This window comes from Paramormyrops kingsleyae, chromosome 15 (genome assembly GCF_048594095.1).
Source record: "Paramormyrops kingsleyae isolate MSU_618 chromosome 15, PKINGS_0.4, whole genome shotgun sequence".
Taxonomy (NCBI): Eukaryota; Metazoa; Chordata; class Actinopteri; order Osteoglossiformes; family Mormyridae; genus Paramormyrops; species Paramormyrops kingsleyae.
In genome coordinates, this window is record NC_132811.1 from 8,759,768 (window position 1) to 8,777,446 (window position 17,679).

Here is a 17,679-nt window from a genome sequence, read left to right on the forward strand (position 1 = left end):
TTCTGTAGTGGTGAGAGTTGTTCATTTTCTAGGTGTATAGGACATGTGGAATTTAACCATTAAGGAGCATTGATCGTCAGATAGGGTATTAAGGGCAATAATGAAAACAAATATTGTACTTAAAACTGCACTAGGAATGGACTCTTGCGTGTATACACATATACACTGAAGCAGTCATTTTAGATCACAGTTCCCATTAAAGATGAACTTTTTCTAAAGATGTGCGTTATTAAATTTTATGCGGAATATATTTGTATACTGAATGCCATTTTTACACACCTAATCAAATCTGCTATGTTGCTTAAATTACCGCCCAACATAATGGAAAAAGGTCCCTACAAATGAATGATTATATATCATAAACCTATGACAAATAACCCCTTTTAACACTGCGGTTGTGTTAATTGCCCTAAGCTGCAGTTCCATTACCATAGGCAGACGAGGCAGAAAGGATACATCCAAACAGTGCATCTCGTATATTGAGGGATGCAGACTTCCTGGAGACACTGGAAAGAAAAGTTTATGCCTGAAGCCTGTTCGTAATGGATAATATTCACTCCAAAGATGTTACGAGTGCTTATTATCCACATCTGTTCGACAAAAAACCCTTCGGAAAAGAAAAACACTATTGATTTAGGTCTTTGGGTTGCATAATGCTGTAACAGGCCCTTTCAAGACCCATATCCACTTAAAGCTTAGCTTAAAGTAGCTTGTCGAGTGCTAGCTACAAAAAAAAAGCAGTATGCCAGACCCAAAGGAGAAAGCCTGTGATACTCTAATGGTAAATGATGCAATCGTTTTATGAATTTTGTTTCAGAAGTTATTAACTCCATGGTACAAATGGTGAGAGTCATAAAGTCTGCTGCTTAGGGGCACTGTGCCAGTGAGTAGCCAGTGTGTCTCTTTTGCTTTTTATTAAGTACCTCTTGAGTTATGGATAGCAGTGGAGCATAATTTGTGGAAATCTATAAATAAGCTCTCAAAAAATAAAGCTCTAAGTTTTACTTGTGTTACTAATTGTAAGGTACGCGTGCAGTATTTTAACTTTCCCGTGTGTTATATGTGTGTAACTGTAAATATTGTTTAGTGCTCATTTGCTGTAATAAATGTTTTAATAGAAGGGAGAGACCATTGTAAGGAGATTCTAGACTAATCATTTCACGTACTGTTTATATATATAATATTTCATTTACGTAGAACGGAAATACACAGTCCGAAATAAATGAGATTAGTGGGAAAGTCAGGATTAGTGAAAGATAATTGCACAGAAAGAATAGGACAGGGTAGAATGAAACAGGTTATGTTTTACATATTCAAGAAAGAAAACAGTATATGTAAAATATATGTATGATATGTATACTTTTAGCTTTAATGCTTTTTAAATTTCTACTCAAAACAATATTTGGAATTAATACCCACTCCTTCATTACATTTAGAGTCAGATGGAAAAAAACACATTCTAATTTTGCTAGTACTCTTGCCAACATTACATGAGCAGGCGCAAGTAACTTAGTAACTCAGTTACTAATCAAGTACAAATCATGAACAAATATAGTAACTGCATGAAATACATTAACTGTTATGACTAATGATGAACAAACACAGGATCAGTATGTAATGTAACAGTTTCTAGTTAATTAACACATTAAATAACTGTCTATTGCTACATTATTTAAGCCTCCAAGTATAGGTGTTATGGACATCTTTAACTTCTGAAAGCTGTCTGTCTGTCTGTCTATTTGTTTCTTTGTTTATTTATTTATTTATTTATTTGTCATTCATTCATTCAGGTTCTTTTTACGATGACATAAAAATCATAATACCAGATTCCATATAGATGAGTGGCCAAAATTGTGGAAACACCATCCATTTTTGGCATTACACTTTGAAAACTACTACTGGAATATTGGTGGTAATGTGTATAAACAATCAAAGAATGTTTACAAATATCATGCATTGGATAATTAAATAAGTAACTGGAATAACTGGAATAAAATTCTGCAATCTCTAAACATTGGAAGTGTTTCCACAATTTGAGTCACTAGTTTATTACATCTTCGTTCAGATAAAATCCAACAATATCTGAAAACCAGAAAGGTGTGGGGAGGAATGTAATCTTAAAAAGCCTATCCTGTATTACGTCTGCATTAACCTGCAGTCTTCTGCACACTGCTTTGTAAAACAAAGTTCCTTATGGTGTTTTCTTCTTCTAATTGTTTTTTTCTGCGTAATAAATTATGTAACATAACTACCCCCCCGGGGTCATGCAGTACATGATCTGTGGAAACACCTACCTGGGAAATAAGGAATACCATCCCTGAATCGCAGTAGAAGTGTACTTATACATATACTTAAGTGGAGCTGTACAGTAGCTAAATTATCTAATCATCAGAAAAAAATGGAGACAGAAAGGAAGTACCATGACGTTTTCCTGTAACATGATTTCAATATGCCCTATGCTTTTATTCTCATAAATTATAACTGGTTAAAAATATTGAAAAGATAAATCAATGAACATGATAAGAAATATTACTTTAAGCGAACCCTATCTGCATCGGAGAAATTACTGGAAATTTGTCAAATAAATTGAAATTCATATTTAAGGAAATTGGTAGCATTTGGTACCTCCTGAAATGTATAATTAATGCTTATCTATCAAAATAAAAAAAATAAAAAAAATATGTACTACTCCTAAAATCTCAACTGTCAAATCCGCATGCCTACAATTCTAAACAGTCAAGTCAAAGCATCAATGTCAAGAGAGTGCAAGGCAAAGTCAATGTTGACTAGGCAAGCTGGGGCACATCAAAAATAAGACTGACATCTCCGTCATTCTCTACTACACCTGCGTAAGCAAGGAGCACCTGAAGTACCTGGTGGTCTAGAACTCTCGACAGCTTTGATCCCAAAAATATCCCTAAAATGCATGTTTCTTTTCAGTGACCCTCAGTGTGATAAAATATGGCTGCTTGTTAACTCAAGTGTAGTGCATCTTTTTTGGGAAAAAAACAGAAATCACTCTGTTTTCGAACACGTTTCACAGTTCATTATAATCGCAGTGAGCATCAGAGTGAACCTTTTCCAAGCGGCAGTCCTGTGACATATGATAAAATAACTGAATTATCCCTATGAGCCACAAGGCCTGCCAGCTAATGCCTTCCTCAGATTTCAGATTCTGCTAATATGTCGGCAGTTGCTTTATTCAAAGCTTTTCTGAAAGCCCTGTCTCTGCTGATTACCGTATTTTTTTTACATGTATTTGGAGCCTAACCGTGATTAAGGTTTGTATTGACACATTTTTTCCTACATAAGCACCACACAGTGCACAAAAACAAACCAGGAATTTATTACATGACAACCCAGCTGATCCTTGACCAATCACAATCATTAACACCTTGTCCGATTTCTCTTCCCTTTAAATGTATTTAACAGTTCAGCATAGCTGTTTGATGTTTTACAATTTTTGTTATAGCGTGAAATCAATATTGGTAAATGGTTTTCTATTTGGAGTTTTCATTGAAGTAGATGTTAAATTCCTGTTGAAACCCTGTTAACTGATTAAGACATTGTAAAAAGGCATTGTTACAATTTTAGATGATTGATTTGAAAGCTCAGAAATAATGGCATACTGCTACCATTCAGCAAGCAGTAATATGCTTAACTTTTACTAATTCACTTTAAAACACAAGAAATAATATTAGGCTTGGAAAAAGGAAATTGAGTGCTAAAGTGATTAAAATTATTCAGCGACTTATATTTCAGGTCCTACCATCCCATGGAAGTTTAAAAAGCCTAAATTTTAGATTTGAAATTTTACAGTTTTTAAATGGCAGTAATAAATATGCATGATGAGGGAAGGTTTTTTGAAAAATAAAGTTAATTGAAGATTTTATCATTTTACTCTCCATAGGTTTTTGATATAAACATGTGTGCTCAGGAAGCATCAGTGGCTCGATTTATTTGGAAGACAGAAACAGTATGTTTACTGTGCATGTGATACAGTTTCCTTTATGTATGCAACACTTCTAGTGCCTTTTGAAGTGGCAGCGTCAGGGTGCTGAGTGTGCTGAGATCGTAAGAGAGAAATATCAATCAGACTGGCAGCAGTGGTGAGCAGGACCAAAGCTGTGGGCCTTTCAAAGTTCTGAACAATAAACATGCGGAAAAATATATATATATTTGTGAATCTACACAGATAGTGACTTTCTGCAGCTGTTTTCCCTCTGGGTTAGCTTACCCAATAAAATACATGAATTCTCTCAGGATCCTAAAGTTTTACTGTAGTAAAATATTCAGGAACACCGTGGAGTACCAGAAACCTACTTCACTCTATTTATAAACTGACACCTGATTTCAACTGCGCCTCTATTACACAGCATTGCATCTGTGGTTAGTACACTGTTACAGACCTCAGGCGATCTTAATAGATAAAGGGATTAAAAGAGATATAGCACATCTGTATGCCTCTTGGCATTCTTTATTTGCTCTAAGTGAATTGTTACATCCCCTATATTTCACATATTATTGCTGAACTAACTGAGCTAAGAGTTGAGCTAATTTCACACATTGCAGAATGGTAGGATTAATATTACATGCGCTTTATGTGCCAGTGTAAATTGTCCTTGATATGTACAAGATTGTATTACATGACAGCCATTTCCCAAAGTTATTTTTGTACTTCCTAAACATCTGCTTCCTTATTACATAATAAAATTATCCTAAAATAACATCAATATTCAATCGCTGTATTGACGTTTTATGTCAAAAGTATTTTGTTTGTTTATAACTTTTAAGCTACTTTGACAAGCAATAGACACCCTCATTTTACATCTCATGTTGAAATTTTATATCATGCAAACCAATGCCTTAATAAACAAAAAAAAAGGCAACTTCTTAAATTAGTAAAATCCATCCATCAGCTTCCAAAAATACTTATTCTCTGCAACGTAACGGTAAGCCAGGCATCATTAGGACGATAGGCAGGGGGCACTCCGAATGGGATGCCAGTCTGTCGTGGGGCACAATGAATTAGCAAAATATCCAAATCACATTGGGCTTAAACAAGCTGTGAGCTCTGTTACTTGATTATAAAAAAAAACCCAGGATCCAGGGACTGAGCAATTCTCAAATGAGAAAGCTTGGAAGATGATCAGCAAGCTCTTCTTCAAGTAGAGGTGGTGTGAAATGGACCACATGAATCTCCTCAAGTGTTGGGATACATGTGTTTTCACTTCTAATACTGAACCGCTTACAATTGGAACCCTTTTTTTTTTTTTTTTTTGAAAAGCAAAAGCTGAGAGAAAACCACACAAGCATAAAAAATACGTTTTATGTCATTCTGTGAAGGGTGTGCCAACAATTCTTAAGCAATTGTCCCACTTTGCCTTTAGGGTGAAGGTCTGTGCTGGATTTTTCCATCCTTTATCCCTTTTTTTTTATTTTCCCCAGTGACAAAAATCAGCATCTGTGGGCAATTTAAGGGTTGCAACGCGAAGAAAAGTCTTGCAGCACATCCATCACACTAGAGCAGTGGCAATCTGTAGAAAGAGGAAACTAGAGCTGGGGCTCCAGTCATGTGTGTAGACCTTACATGTCTTGCCAGATCATTCTTCGCGTTGCTATTGGACTCCGGGTCAAAAAAAAAGTTTTACCTTCAGTCAATTTCACTTTTCATTTGCGACAAACATGAGCTAATTATGAACCGAGTGTTGGCATATGGACCCGTCGATGTCTGGAAGAAAAAAACAAACAAAAAAACGATAACAGGAAGACACTGGAATGGGTTGTTCTAACACCCAAAGCATGTTTTTCCTCTGCCTAACGTGACAGAGAGTATCCAAGGTTACCCCACTGGATCCCTATTTATTTGATATATTAAAACCAGATTTTAAAAACGTAACTGCATTAAATTAATTTTGTATATGTTGTGAACCATTCGGCTGAAATAAGATCCTTAAAAATATGTAACATTACGAAAGTGGGTTTTATTGTCACCCCATCCATGTATATGTACAGTTTTCTGTATAATGGAACAAAGTGATGTTCTTCCAGGATTATGATGCAGATAAAACAGGATGTACAAGCTACACAGTGCAATAAGACATGGCAAGTGCAACAGTACAATACATACACACCATATACTGTAAGTATAAATAAATTACTCAAAAGAAGCAAGAGAAGTGGACCAAGTAAGTAGTAGAATATAAAAATAAATATGAAGCAGCATATCTAGATATATGTAAACATGTGTCATACTTTTAGGACCATCACAAGTAGTATAAAAATATATTTGAAGGACAATATCTATAGATATTTATAAATGTGCTTTACATACAGTAGGTGTAGGAGCGTTACAGGTAGTGGGTATAACAGCAAATACGAATCAGAATATCTAAAAATATATGTGAACTGTGAACATGTTATAGGTAATGGAACACAAAAAATAAATATTTTGCAGCAAGATTCTAGATATGTGTAAACATGGTTTATAGTAGAGTGGTGAGCACAAATGGATGGGGGGGGGGGGCTGGGTTCAAGTTACGCTTATTAAGTTAGGACAGGAGGTGGGGGGGGGGCAGCAGGGTGTTGAGGAGCTTGATGATCTGGCGGGAGAGGCTGTTGTAGAGTCTGCTGAAACTGGCCAGGATACTATGGTATGCTGCAGCAAGATGTCAGTGAACACAGGACATTGAAATTTATCATCAGTTGTTCATTTAACTAGTATTTGACACACAGCCAAACACCTGAACACATTATAGGTAGTGCAACATTGCATTGTACTTGCTAAGTCTGCAATTACAGTGATTGAATAAAAAAAAAATGCAAGTAGAGACAAATAAAGTTTAGCATTTTACATAAATCTTACAGAAATCTGGTTTCGCTGGCAGGTTAATGTGTACAGTGCATGCTTCTCCAGCACAGGGTCACAGCGACCCGAGCAGGTGTATTTTCCTGGCAGCACTAGCTGAAGGGCAGGGAACATCATGCGTGGGATGCTAAAGTATGTGGTTTCATTTAAAAAATCCTAAATAGCATCAAATGTTTCATTTTTAATTTAATTTCCCAGTCATGCTAACTTACCTCACTATATCTGATTGTCAGCTGTATAGGAGCTGTTTTACATTTTTATTTATTTACCAGGTACTTTAATCCAAAGTACCATAGAATTGAGAAAGCGGGGGTCAGACAGTCCCTGGACCAGTAATGGGCTTCGCTCAAGAGCCCAGCGGTGAAATGGCACCTCTGACCTTCCGATCACGCCAGTAACCCACAGAGCCACACACTGAACCCCAACTTGTTGACATCGGGAGAGGTGCGGCACCCTAGTGTGCAGCTTGTGGGTTTATAAATTGTCCTTAGGGTGTGACTAACTCTGCAACAGAACACATGTAGCTAATCTATCCTGGGAATATTTCACCTTGTCATACACTTCGCTTTATACACCATGGATCACAATGGCCCTATGTGGAGGAGGATGAATGGACGTGTGGATGAATGGATTGATGGATAATATCTGTCTATCTTATTACATTTATTTTCCTTTAAGGTCAGTAATTATTCACTGAGGTCAAAGTTGTGACCAAGTCATTTTCTTTATCTTGCAGCATCAGACACATTGTTTGTTACATATTTCCTTGTTGTCACACCACAGAATAATGAAACAAAGGTCAGGACCACATCATATGACCTGTTATTTTGAACCTGGCATTTTAAAATGACTTCCTACAAAGCACAATATGCAAAGTCTCCATACCATAGCTCACGATGCACGTCTCATGAAAGGAGTGTTTTTTTTTCCCCAAGATAAGACAAATGAACACAGCTTGAGACAAATCACAAGACTCCTCATGCCTCCTTCTCACCTAATTATTTATGCTAATTGAGTCATTATTTCAGAAGGAGCCGAGTTCAGGCAATGAGCGTTTTGCAGGGGTGTATGTCGCTAGAATGATGTAGACCATCCATCTTCTGCCGGATCATGCCACTCCTATGGAATTTAGTTTATCATCCGCCTGGATCTTTCTACCTCTCAACTCAGCAGCTGGACTTTCCCTTAAAGTTACTGTGACACGGTGGGCAGCTGCAAGAGATACGGCCACCTGCTGGCTGCAAGCTGACCCACTTGAGTGTGGGGTCATTAAATACCCACACATAGGTTCCACCAATTAGGGTGGATTTTAAGAGGCACTCTGGAGTGCTGAGTGGGAAGAGGAGAACGGAGATTGCTGCTGATGAGGTGGTTTTTTTTGGGGGGGGGGGGGGGGGTTTGCCTCTTCCTCTGCCTGAATTCAAGGTGGCCTTTGTTCTTTGACTGGAAGGTATGTCGTTTCCTGACAGAAGCGCTACGTTTGTTAAGTTGTTTTTGTTTGTTTCAAGAATGGAGAATAAAGTCTTTACTTTGGCCTGTTTAGCTGTCTCCCACACACAAGGAAGAAAATGGGGCCTCACGCTATTGTCTGTTATCTTACAGGATTGCTTTGCATGTGTGTGTGTGATCAGCTGAAGTCCAATTAGACATTGTTTTGAAGTGCAAGGTGTTGCATTGTTGTTTGCTGAAATCCGAAGAACATTTTTGCAACTTATCGATCTTATCTAGATAAATTTGCACAGCCATTATGGAATCCGATAGAAGATGCAATGCATGCAGGCAACAACACTACACGGCAACAAAACGGATAAGTTTAAAGAAGCATACTTTAAGTGGTTGAAGAAATTGTTACAGCAGATATATATAATTTTTCAAGCAATAATAATTTTCTCCCAACATATTTCTTTATTAAAGGAGATGTTCCAAGAAAGAAAAATCAAAAGAAGGCAGCTTTTGTCTGATTTGCATTATTTTGCTGCATCAAATTTATTTATATTGTTATGTTATTATATTTAAGACCCTTATGTGGTTCAGATTAAGACACAAACAACGCTTTTGCCTTCAGATGTTCTTGTACTGCATTTTACAAGCTGAAAAACACATGTGGCTGTGGTTTCCCCATTTATTCTTTGAGAAACGTTTTGATATTGTTTTACAGTAGATGATGCCCATCCCCAATGGAAGCATGAGGCTATGGGAAAAAAAATCACTTCTGATATATGATGAGATTTGTCACTGCCATTAGATTGAATCAAAGTCCCACTGGTGAATACAATGAAAGGAATTAGCATCTGCTATTGCCTTTGCACAGGAAACCCGAAGCCTGCTCTACTCAGTGCTGTGTACTGTAATATCAGACATTACCTAAACAGACGCAGGAATGAAAAAATATATAACAGCATAAAGAAAAGCTTATAGATTTATATTCTACTACAGAAATCCACATTTAAAAAACAAATAAATTTCAGATGATATTTGTTTTGTATCATTTTAGAGAGATGCCAGCAGACATACTTTTCTCTTTTTATGATTTTGATATTGAACATGCCTCAGAATTTTCCACAAACTTTATTGGAAGCAAGGCTGTATTTTACAGAATAAATATGAATGCTTTCACTTAATCTTCAGATTTATGATGAATTCATATAGGAAGGTCAGAATAATTTAGCTTCTGAAGCATCAGCGTGTATCACACTAATCCAAATGTGGTCTCTGTGCATATATGTGCCCACTGAGGCCTTTCTGTCTTCAGGCATAGGATTATTACCGAATTTTGAAATTAATATTTAAAACTCGGGTAGAAAGTGCCAAAGCTGGACTGAGATTCACTGAAGAATTCTCACTTAGCACGTTAATTCTTACCTGTGGAGAGACTCAAGCCGGGATGGAAGATTCACAGTTATCTGTATGTTGTTAAGGACCAGGTGAGGAAATAAAGGTTTGAAACAAAATTACGGGAATGCATGGCATCTGGCGGTACAACTCCCACACTCCTAAAGAGTGGGTTTAATCTGATAGAAATACCGGGAAAGAAAAAAAAATGTTGTGTATTGTAACCTGGATGTTCTTTTTCTATTTAGAAAGACAGGTTCATTTATTTCCCACTGGATTCCATTCAAGTGCCAGCAGGAAGGAACAACAAGCAGTTAAGTATTTCCTTTTCTTTGACCAATGACATGTCTTTGCAGCGCTCCGACAGGGAACGGAGCAGAGAGAGGATCCCTTCCCCTGGCCCGCAACTCTGTCTGACAGCACTGGCCAGCAGACGAGTCCCCGGCTTGTCAACAGCAGTGCTTGAGCACACTGCATATACGGCGGCTGGCAGTCTCCAGAACATGAGCGTCTCCGCTGAAAAATAAGGAAAACAACTGTCTGACAAACTTTCATGTGCTTTGTTTCCTGCATTATGACTGTATGTAATGATGATCAAAATCCGCTGTATTTTTTATACACCATAATCTATAGGAGTGTTTATAACAGGTGTGAATTACTGATGGATTCAAAATCAACTAAAAGGAAAGCTCAGCAAATTTGTTTCATTTGAAGGTTCTCTCACATCTGAAGTAGACCTGTTGTATATTTTGGCTTTGGAATAACTTGAGTACATAAGGAAATCTAGCACAATCTGTTAGTCTTTCATACAATAAAGCATATTTTCTAAGCTAAGTCTCATCTGCGGAAGTAAATATGTAAATAAGGGCAGACCAGCTAACTGGGAATCTCCATAAAGTGTTACAGAAACAAACAAACAAATAAACAAACAAACATGACAGAGGCAGGCATTTGTAGCTGGTACTTCTGGTAAAATCTTATTAGCTTCCTTTTATGGAATATTCAAAGAAACAATGGCTGCTAGTTTCTGAAGCAATGGTGGGTCTAGCGCTGTGATCAAAGGACTTTGAACGCGGCAGGGGAGGGAAAGATTTTTCTTTTCAGTGAGAAAAAGGTACTGGGAACACCTGGGGGGCCGGGGCCTGGGGGGCGGGGCCTGGGGGGCGGGGCTGTGTTAGGGACCCATTCACCAGAAGCCCCGCAGAAGTGCCGGAGTTTGACCCTCCGTGTCACGACAAGCGTCCTGCTGTGGCAGAAGAGGGCCTGACAGGCTGCTTCTGAAGTCTGCTTTCGTGTGAGGTGGTCCCAGGTTGTGTGTAGATGGACCGACAAGAGGACTATCGCTTGCAGCCCATTACTCTCAGAGACTTCGTTCTGAAACTAGGAAATGTGATCCTACTATCTAAAATGTGATTTAGCTCATTTAATGAGTCAAATTTTACAGTGTTAAGAGAACACTTGTTTTGTGGACAAAACACAAAGAAAGATTTGTTACAATCTACTTTTTGCATTTCCAGTCCAAGACAATGTACAGTATATAAAACCGAAGCTTCACCAATTTCTCTCTAAGTGTTTTTGAAAGAAACATTAATGAATGAGCTAAGACGTCACTGCTAATGAGACATTGATGTTGTTAATGGGCAGACTGCATTTTCAGTAGTTTTTCAGATCAAAGAAGATGCGCTCTGGAATAATGATTGTGATAATGTCGCAGATAATGGTTTTAATGAAAATATGCAAGGTGTTTTGCCCATTGAAAGTTCTGCCTGTTATATTACTTTCCTCCAACTGTAGTCTTTCAAGATTCTTCAAAGTACAGTATGCTCGATGTTTTTAGTAATTAATACTCTTTAAAATATTTCATATTGAAATTTCAACAACACTCTATCAATAATTGCATATCACTCTACATATTAAGGTTGATTAAAAAACTGCTATTATTTTTAAACCGTACACCAGCAACAAATTCAAATTTTTATACAAATTTTTTACATTTTTACATTGATTTAGACTTCAGTAAAGGAACCAATGTGAAAATATTTTAGCTAGATTGCTAAAACTTATGCCCCTCTTGGGAAGGGGAGCCAGCAGAGTGGCAACACAGAAATCACCTGTTACTTGTTAATTTACTCTGGTATGTATTAAAGAATGTTACACTTATATAGCACTTTTTAAGACACCCAAAGCACTTATATAGTGAGGTGTTCTGTACTTTCTCACCTCATGCAGATCTGTCCAGGCTACAGTCACATTCTTCCCAGATTCATATGCCTGAATTTTATCATTATTTTGATTACTCATCGAAACAGCTGTTTTTGTTTTTCATCTTTCCGGTGTTGCTGTATTGAGCCTGCTGCTGCCTGACCCCACATTTCAGGAAAGAGAAAACCCCTCTTTGATAAACACCCCTCTGTTTACCTCATTCTAAAAGTTAGCCAACCTAGTTGGAGTGGTTCTCATTTATCTTACTTACTTTATCGAAATGTATCATCATGCAGTCATCTAAGAAAAGCACAAATCTTAAAATAGCTGTACAAATTAGTAAAACAACAGTAAAACAGAAAAAAAACAGGTGGAAAGTATTCTAAAATATCTACAGATGAAAACTTTAAAAGTGAGTTTAAGTTTCCATATAATGAGTGGAATAATATAAACATTGATAAATTATTATGAGTAAAGAGCTCTCTCTGCTGGTTTAAACCGTCAGAAAAATACGGAAATAAAAAAATCAGAAAAAAGGAAATTAAAAAATATGCCAATAAACCATTGACCTGTTCAGTAACTCACCGATACAGTCTGACCACTGACAAATAGCATAATACCATAAGGATTAACAATCATATCAACGTGGCTGACAGCTGTGCCTGAAATATCCTATAGGCCAAAGATAATTTCCTGTAAAAAATCTCCTGAGATACTTCCTGTGGCCTAAAGGACCTTTATGCAACAAAATGATTATATTTCAACAAGATCGAGTTTGACAGTGCACTTGCATTGAGTCTGGTGTGATGAGGGTGCATGATGAGGTCTTCATAACTACAAGTTCTGTTGACTTGTGCGGCAGCGCAGGAACAGATAAATGTCTCGTTGCCACCTGATACAGCCTGGGGAAGTGTTTCACATGGTTCCTCAAGAAATCCAGGCAGCCCGCTTTGTCTCAGTCAGAGGCTTAGATGCATGAATGAGCCCTGGTTCGATGCATGAATGAGCACTGCTTTGACAGATGAGTTGGCATCTCCTCTCCTCTTCTCTCCTCTTGTTGCTTTTGTTCCCGTAGCCCAAGAAGAGTCAGAGAGCTTTGACATGTGGTTCCTGTCCTCCACTCCTGCTCCCAGGTACAGTGACTTTCTGTGCCTCAACGAAGAAAAGTCTTGAAAATGTTTCTAAAAAAGTCATGGTTATTTCCAGTATTACTACGACAGATATACACTACTCACATTGTGGGTTATGACGGTAAAGTTCATGAATAATTGATATCTAGCTATAAATTGTAGGAAGGTAGATAATATGTAGTAATGTGCTTGGAAAATGGTGTGTAGTTATTACATCTACCTATCAGACTGTCTTTCGCCTCACTCTGATTTTTGCCTGCTGTGATGTTTAAGCCAAAGCTAAGAAAAAGATGGGGTTCAAAACAGTGCGGCCATCATGTAGATGAAAGGTCTGCTGCCTCTGCAATGGAGTCCTCAATTCTCATATATGAAAGAGGTACCTGAGTCGCTTCTGAAGAGCTTTTACTGGACTAACCAGGGAAGCAGTTGTACCTGGCGGATTTTGGAGGAGATTGTTCACAGGAGAGTGCTGCGCCGTGAGCTCTCACCACATTCTCTCCTTTAGTATGGCCTGAACGCTACAGAAACAGGCCAAAATCATCATATGCTTGACCAGCTGGATCCATTTCCTTGGCGGTAACCACAGTCCTTGGGGGAGAATCGAGGCCTGTGAGGGTCCAGCTTTCACAAGCTAGAGAGTCAAATTCCATTGTGTTGATACAGCACAAGAGATACTGAAATTACCTTCAATTTTCTCACATGTAAGAGAGGGGGCAGAAAGGCCATAGTCTTTGAATAAATCTCATTGTGAAAAAAGTGCATGTAAACATGGCGTACACATTTTTTTTTAACGATTTATCAAACCTGATGTACACACATATGTATGTGATAGGTCCTTGATTAATCGGAACTATCATGCAAATGTGCGTATGTGCGCATGCCTGAGATCCTGCCCAGTTGCCAGCCACAAATGACCTTAAAAGCTCAATGCAGATGAACTGAATGCTCATATAATACGCACACCAAGCCATTCTGGTACCAAAGTCCGACGACGGTGATGGTAAATAAAAAAACGAAAAACAAGAGGTATTTCGAACAGCGCAAGGTAGAGACACGACAAAATATTATCCTAAACGCATTTATCACAAACAAGGAAATGTATAGATGTACATTTTCTAACTATTTATCACACACTGTTATATTGTACAGCTGTTTCTAGCACTTTTGCAGTATTTTGCACTTTTAGATTAGATGCCAAGCTACATTTTGCTGTTTGAGTACTTGTACGTTGTGCAGTGATAATAAAGTTAAATCTAAAAAGTGTGTTGAATGGCAACACATCACCGCTGCAGTAAATTCTGTCAGCTCTGCACAATGCAATTTTTAAATAAGCAGTTGAATATGAAGATAAAGGGAAACAACTTGCGGCACATAGGACCAGTGTGACTGTAACTGTCGGGGAAAACCCACATCTTCAACCTCAGACTTCGACATGCTTTTGGCATCTATAATAGGGAATGCCCTGTTATGTCGTGTTGTGCCAGAGCACTCAGGAGATACTAATGTCGTACGTGAGACTCAAAATTATCCTGAATTCACCCAGACCATTGAGCTACCGCATCTGTCAATGTCGGGTCGGCATCACAGAAGACTTGCACATCAATAGAATGAAATGGCTTTGCATTGACAAAAGTATCTTCATTAGCCTTTATTGCATTACCTGCATCTACCGCGGTATGCTGTGCTGTCATGCATTTGATTTGCCCTTATTGCAATGTATGTGTAGTCGATTGTCCCGATTACATTAAGAGAACTGGACATCGTTGCAAATTTAGTTTTGACGTTTGCCTGATGGCCCACAGCATAGGGAAATGTGATGTAGCGCCTTGCCAGTTTTGTCATGCCATCGAGCATGGAAGGCATGAAGGAGCTGAGGTTTGAGTGGGATGTTCCTGATCTGCGTGCCAGTTCCCTATGGTAGGTACCTAATGCCAAAAACCAATCTCTAGTCAGAACCAGGGTCACCATTAGAGATTCCACATTTTTTAGGGCCCCTGTCAATTTCATACACACATTTCAGGTTTATTTTTGCGCAGACACACCTTTGATAAGTGAGGCCCGTGTTGTTTTTCCTTGGCAATATCTTGAGAAATCTCCTACTTTGGCATCATGTCTCCATTGATGTCATCTTTATGTTTGATATTCTTGGTTAAGATTCTCTCAAAGAAGTAGAATTTAGCAATCTTTGGCAATTATTTTTTGTGTCCATTTCAGATTTAATTAGATATCTGTTATGAATATGCAAAGCACTATTACCAGAAGTTGCTCTGAATGGAGTCTCCAACATCACCATAAGGAAAACTCCTCAGATTATTTGTGGTTATTCTATGCACACTCTCTGTCGTGGCCACCATGAGGAAACTAACTATGAAATCCTCTATCATGTTTGATGCATTATTGCAAATAATATAATTAATGTATTCTCTTAAATTTGTCACACATCCGTCCTCAGTAAATCATGCAAAATTACGAGAGCAGACTGTGGTTTTAAATATTTCTGCCCATATATTTGACTGGCACCCAAAAAACTTGGTCCACTCGAATTGTCCACAGACACAGACACAAGGTGCATCTTTCCAGTCTCTCTAGTTTTCTGGTTTTGTCTCACCTTTTCTTCTTGCTACCTCACTCAGGTGCCTAGTAACTGGGCCTCAACTCACTGGACTGTATCTCTCCTCCAGCACTGACATGAAATGCCTGAAACTAGGCTTGTCAAACAGAGGCAGAGGCAAGTTGCATGAAATCATTAGGTCCTGTATTATGGCCTTCTGTCTGTGATGGTGCTGGCTGGAGAAATGCACAGCACCTGTCCTCTTCAAAAACGAGTGCAGGGCTGCTCCATCCCCTCACACTACCTGCGGCTGCTTTAGGCTTTGCTTCAGTGATTCAGATGAAAAACATAAAATAATTACTTAAGTTACTTTTTAGTTCAATTTGATAACAAAAAGTACTGTAATCCATTGTTCACAATGCCAGACAGAAGGAGAATCAGAGAAGGTGTCTGGATGAGAAATTAATTCAAAGGCAGTGTTTGACAAAACTCTGATCATAGATATAATTAATAGAGGGAAATGTATGACTCTTGGTTAGATTATTGCCAACGTTATATCCTCCTCTGCATCCTCTAATATTTATATGATAAATAAACTTAGACTCTTAATAAATTATTGAATGATGAATAAAAAAAAACACATTTCTCAACATTACTTACTGAGCTTTGGATGAAAAAAAGAGATAAAGATATCTGTTTGTTGCTAAACCCTGTATCTATTTGAAAGCATTAAATTATATATTGTAGCCTTTTATTTAAAATTAGCATGTAAGATAATAAATAACACAAATTTAACCATTGAATAAATATCTGATAGGAATAATTGAAAGATTGATGAAATGTCAACTGATAGAGAAGACACAGTCCCCAAATAAAGATGATAATTTGCTTATCCCCCATCTATAAATCAATAGCTACTATAAGCCACATGCATACCAAATGCACCTTCAGTGATCACAAACACACAATTTGATGGCACAGTTAATAAAACAAATGTATTGCCTATATGTGATCTACAATTTTTTCTTTCTTTCTTTCTTTTTTTTTTTTTCTTTTTCAGCCCGAAATATCTGAAATATAATGCCAGGTGCATGTATTTCCATTTGTCTCATGATCCATGTATTCATGCATATTGAGTTTTTTGAAACATCACATAGATAGATAGGTCTTAGCATTCCTAAAAATCAAATATGTTTTTTGGTGACATCCATCTCTTTGCATAAATTTTGTTTGAAGAAGTTAAGAATTACATTATTATGTATGTGTATATGTATATGTATATGTTTATATATATATATATATATATATATATATATATATATATATATATATATATATACACACAAATACATAATAATAATAATTATTATTGTTGTTGTTGTTGTGATTGTTATTCAATTAAACTTAGAGGTAAAGATCAACATAATTTCATGTATTAGGTTAACAAAATAAAATTCCAACACTTATTTTAAGGTCCCGACAAGCTCAAGTGTTGCTCCAGTGGCAGTTTTGCTGTGAAGTGCAATTGATTAAGAAATCTTAATTTGTTAGCTGGATGATATCAAAGGAACAAAATAGACCAGCAATAGGCATGATAAACATTCTGAATGAAGCACAATGATGCTTCAGGCATCACATTTAATGGACAGAATTCCATTGCAGTTGGCACAGCCCAGCCGCTTAAAGGAGGAAAAAATAATAACCACTTAATTTTGTTCTTCACCAGATGATCTTCATAGCCAAAGGAAATAAAGTATTTTCTGTATTGATAGCTGGCTCTTTGTTTTCCAAATGAAAATAAACAACAAACAAACAAATAAGTAAATAAATATTTGACATCACCATGAGACATTTTGGAAATGTTGTTCTTCTGATGTCACAATTTATAAGGGTAAGATATAGTTTATTAACTACAAATATTGAGAAACTGCCAGCGTGCAGCCACGTCAGAGAGTAATACACAGAGGTTTGTGACGTAAAACATGAAACTACAAAATATAAAAAATACAATTTTAAATAATAATCTGAGTAAGGTTTCTGGTGATATACCCATGGACAGACATGGTTATGATGCAGCTTTGGAGACTAAATCAGGA

At 37.3% G+C, this 17,679-nt stretch overlaps 1 long non-coding RNA gene across 1 annotated transcript in view; it reads left to right on the top strand.

Moving 5' to 3' along the window:
• Nucleotides 1–10,503, top strand: part of LOC111860510 (uncharacterized) — an 80,718-nt gene extending 70,215 nt beyond the window's left edge. Inside the window, exon 3 of the long non-coding RNA XR_002842042.2 lies at nt 10,057–10,503. This is a non-coding gene — a long non-coding RNA (uncharacterized lncRNA). The remainder of the gene's footprint in view (nt 1–10,056) is intronic.
• The last annotated feature ends 7,176 nt before the right edge of the window (nt 10,504–17,679 follow it).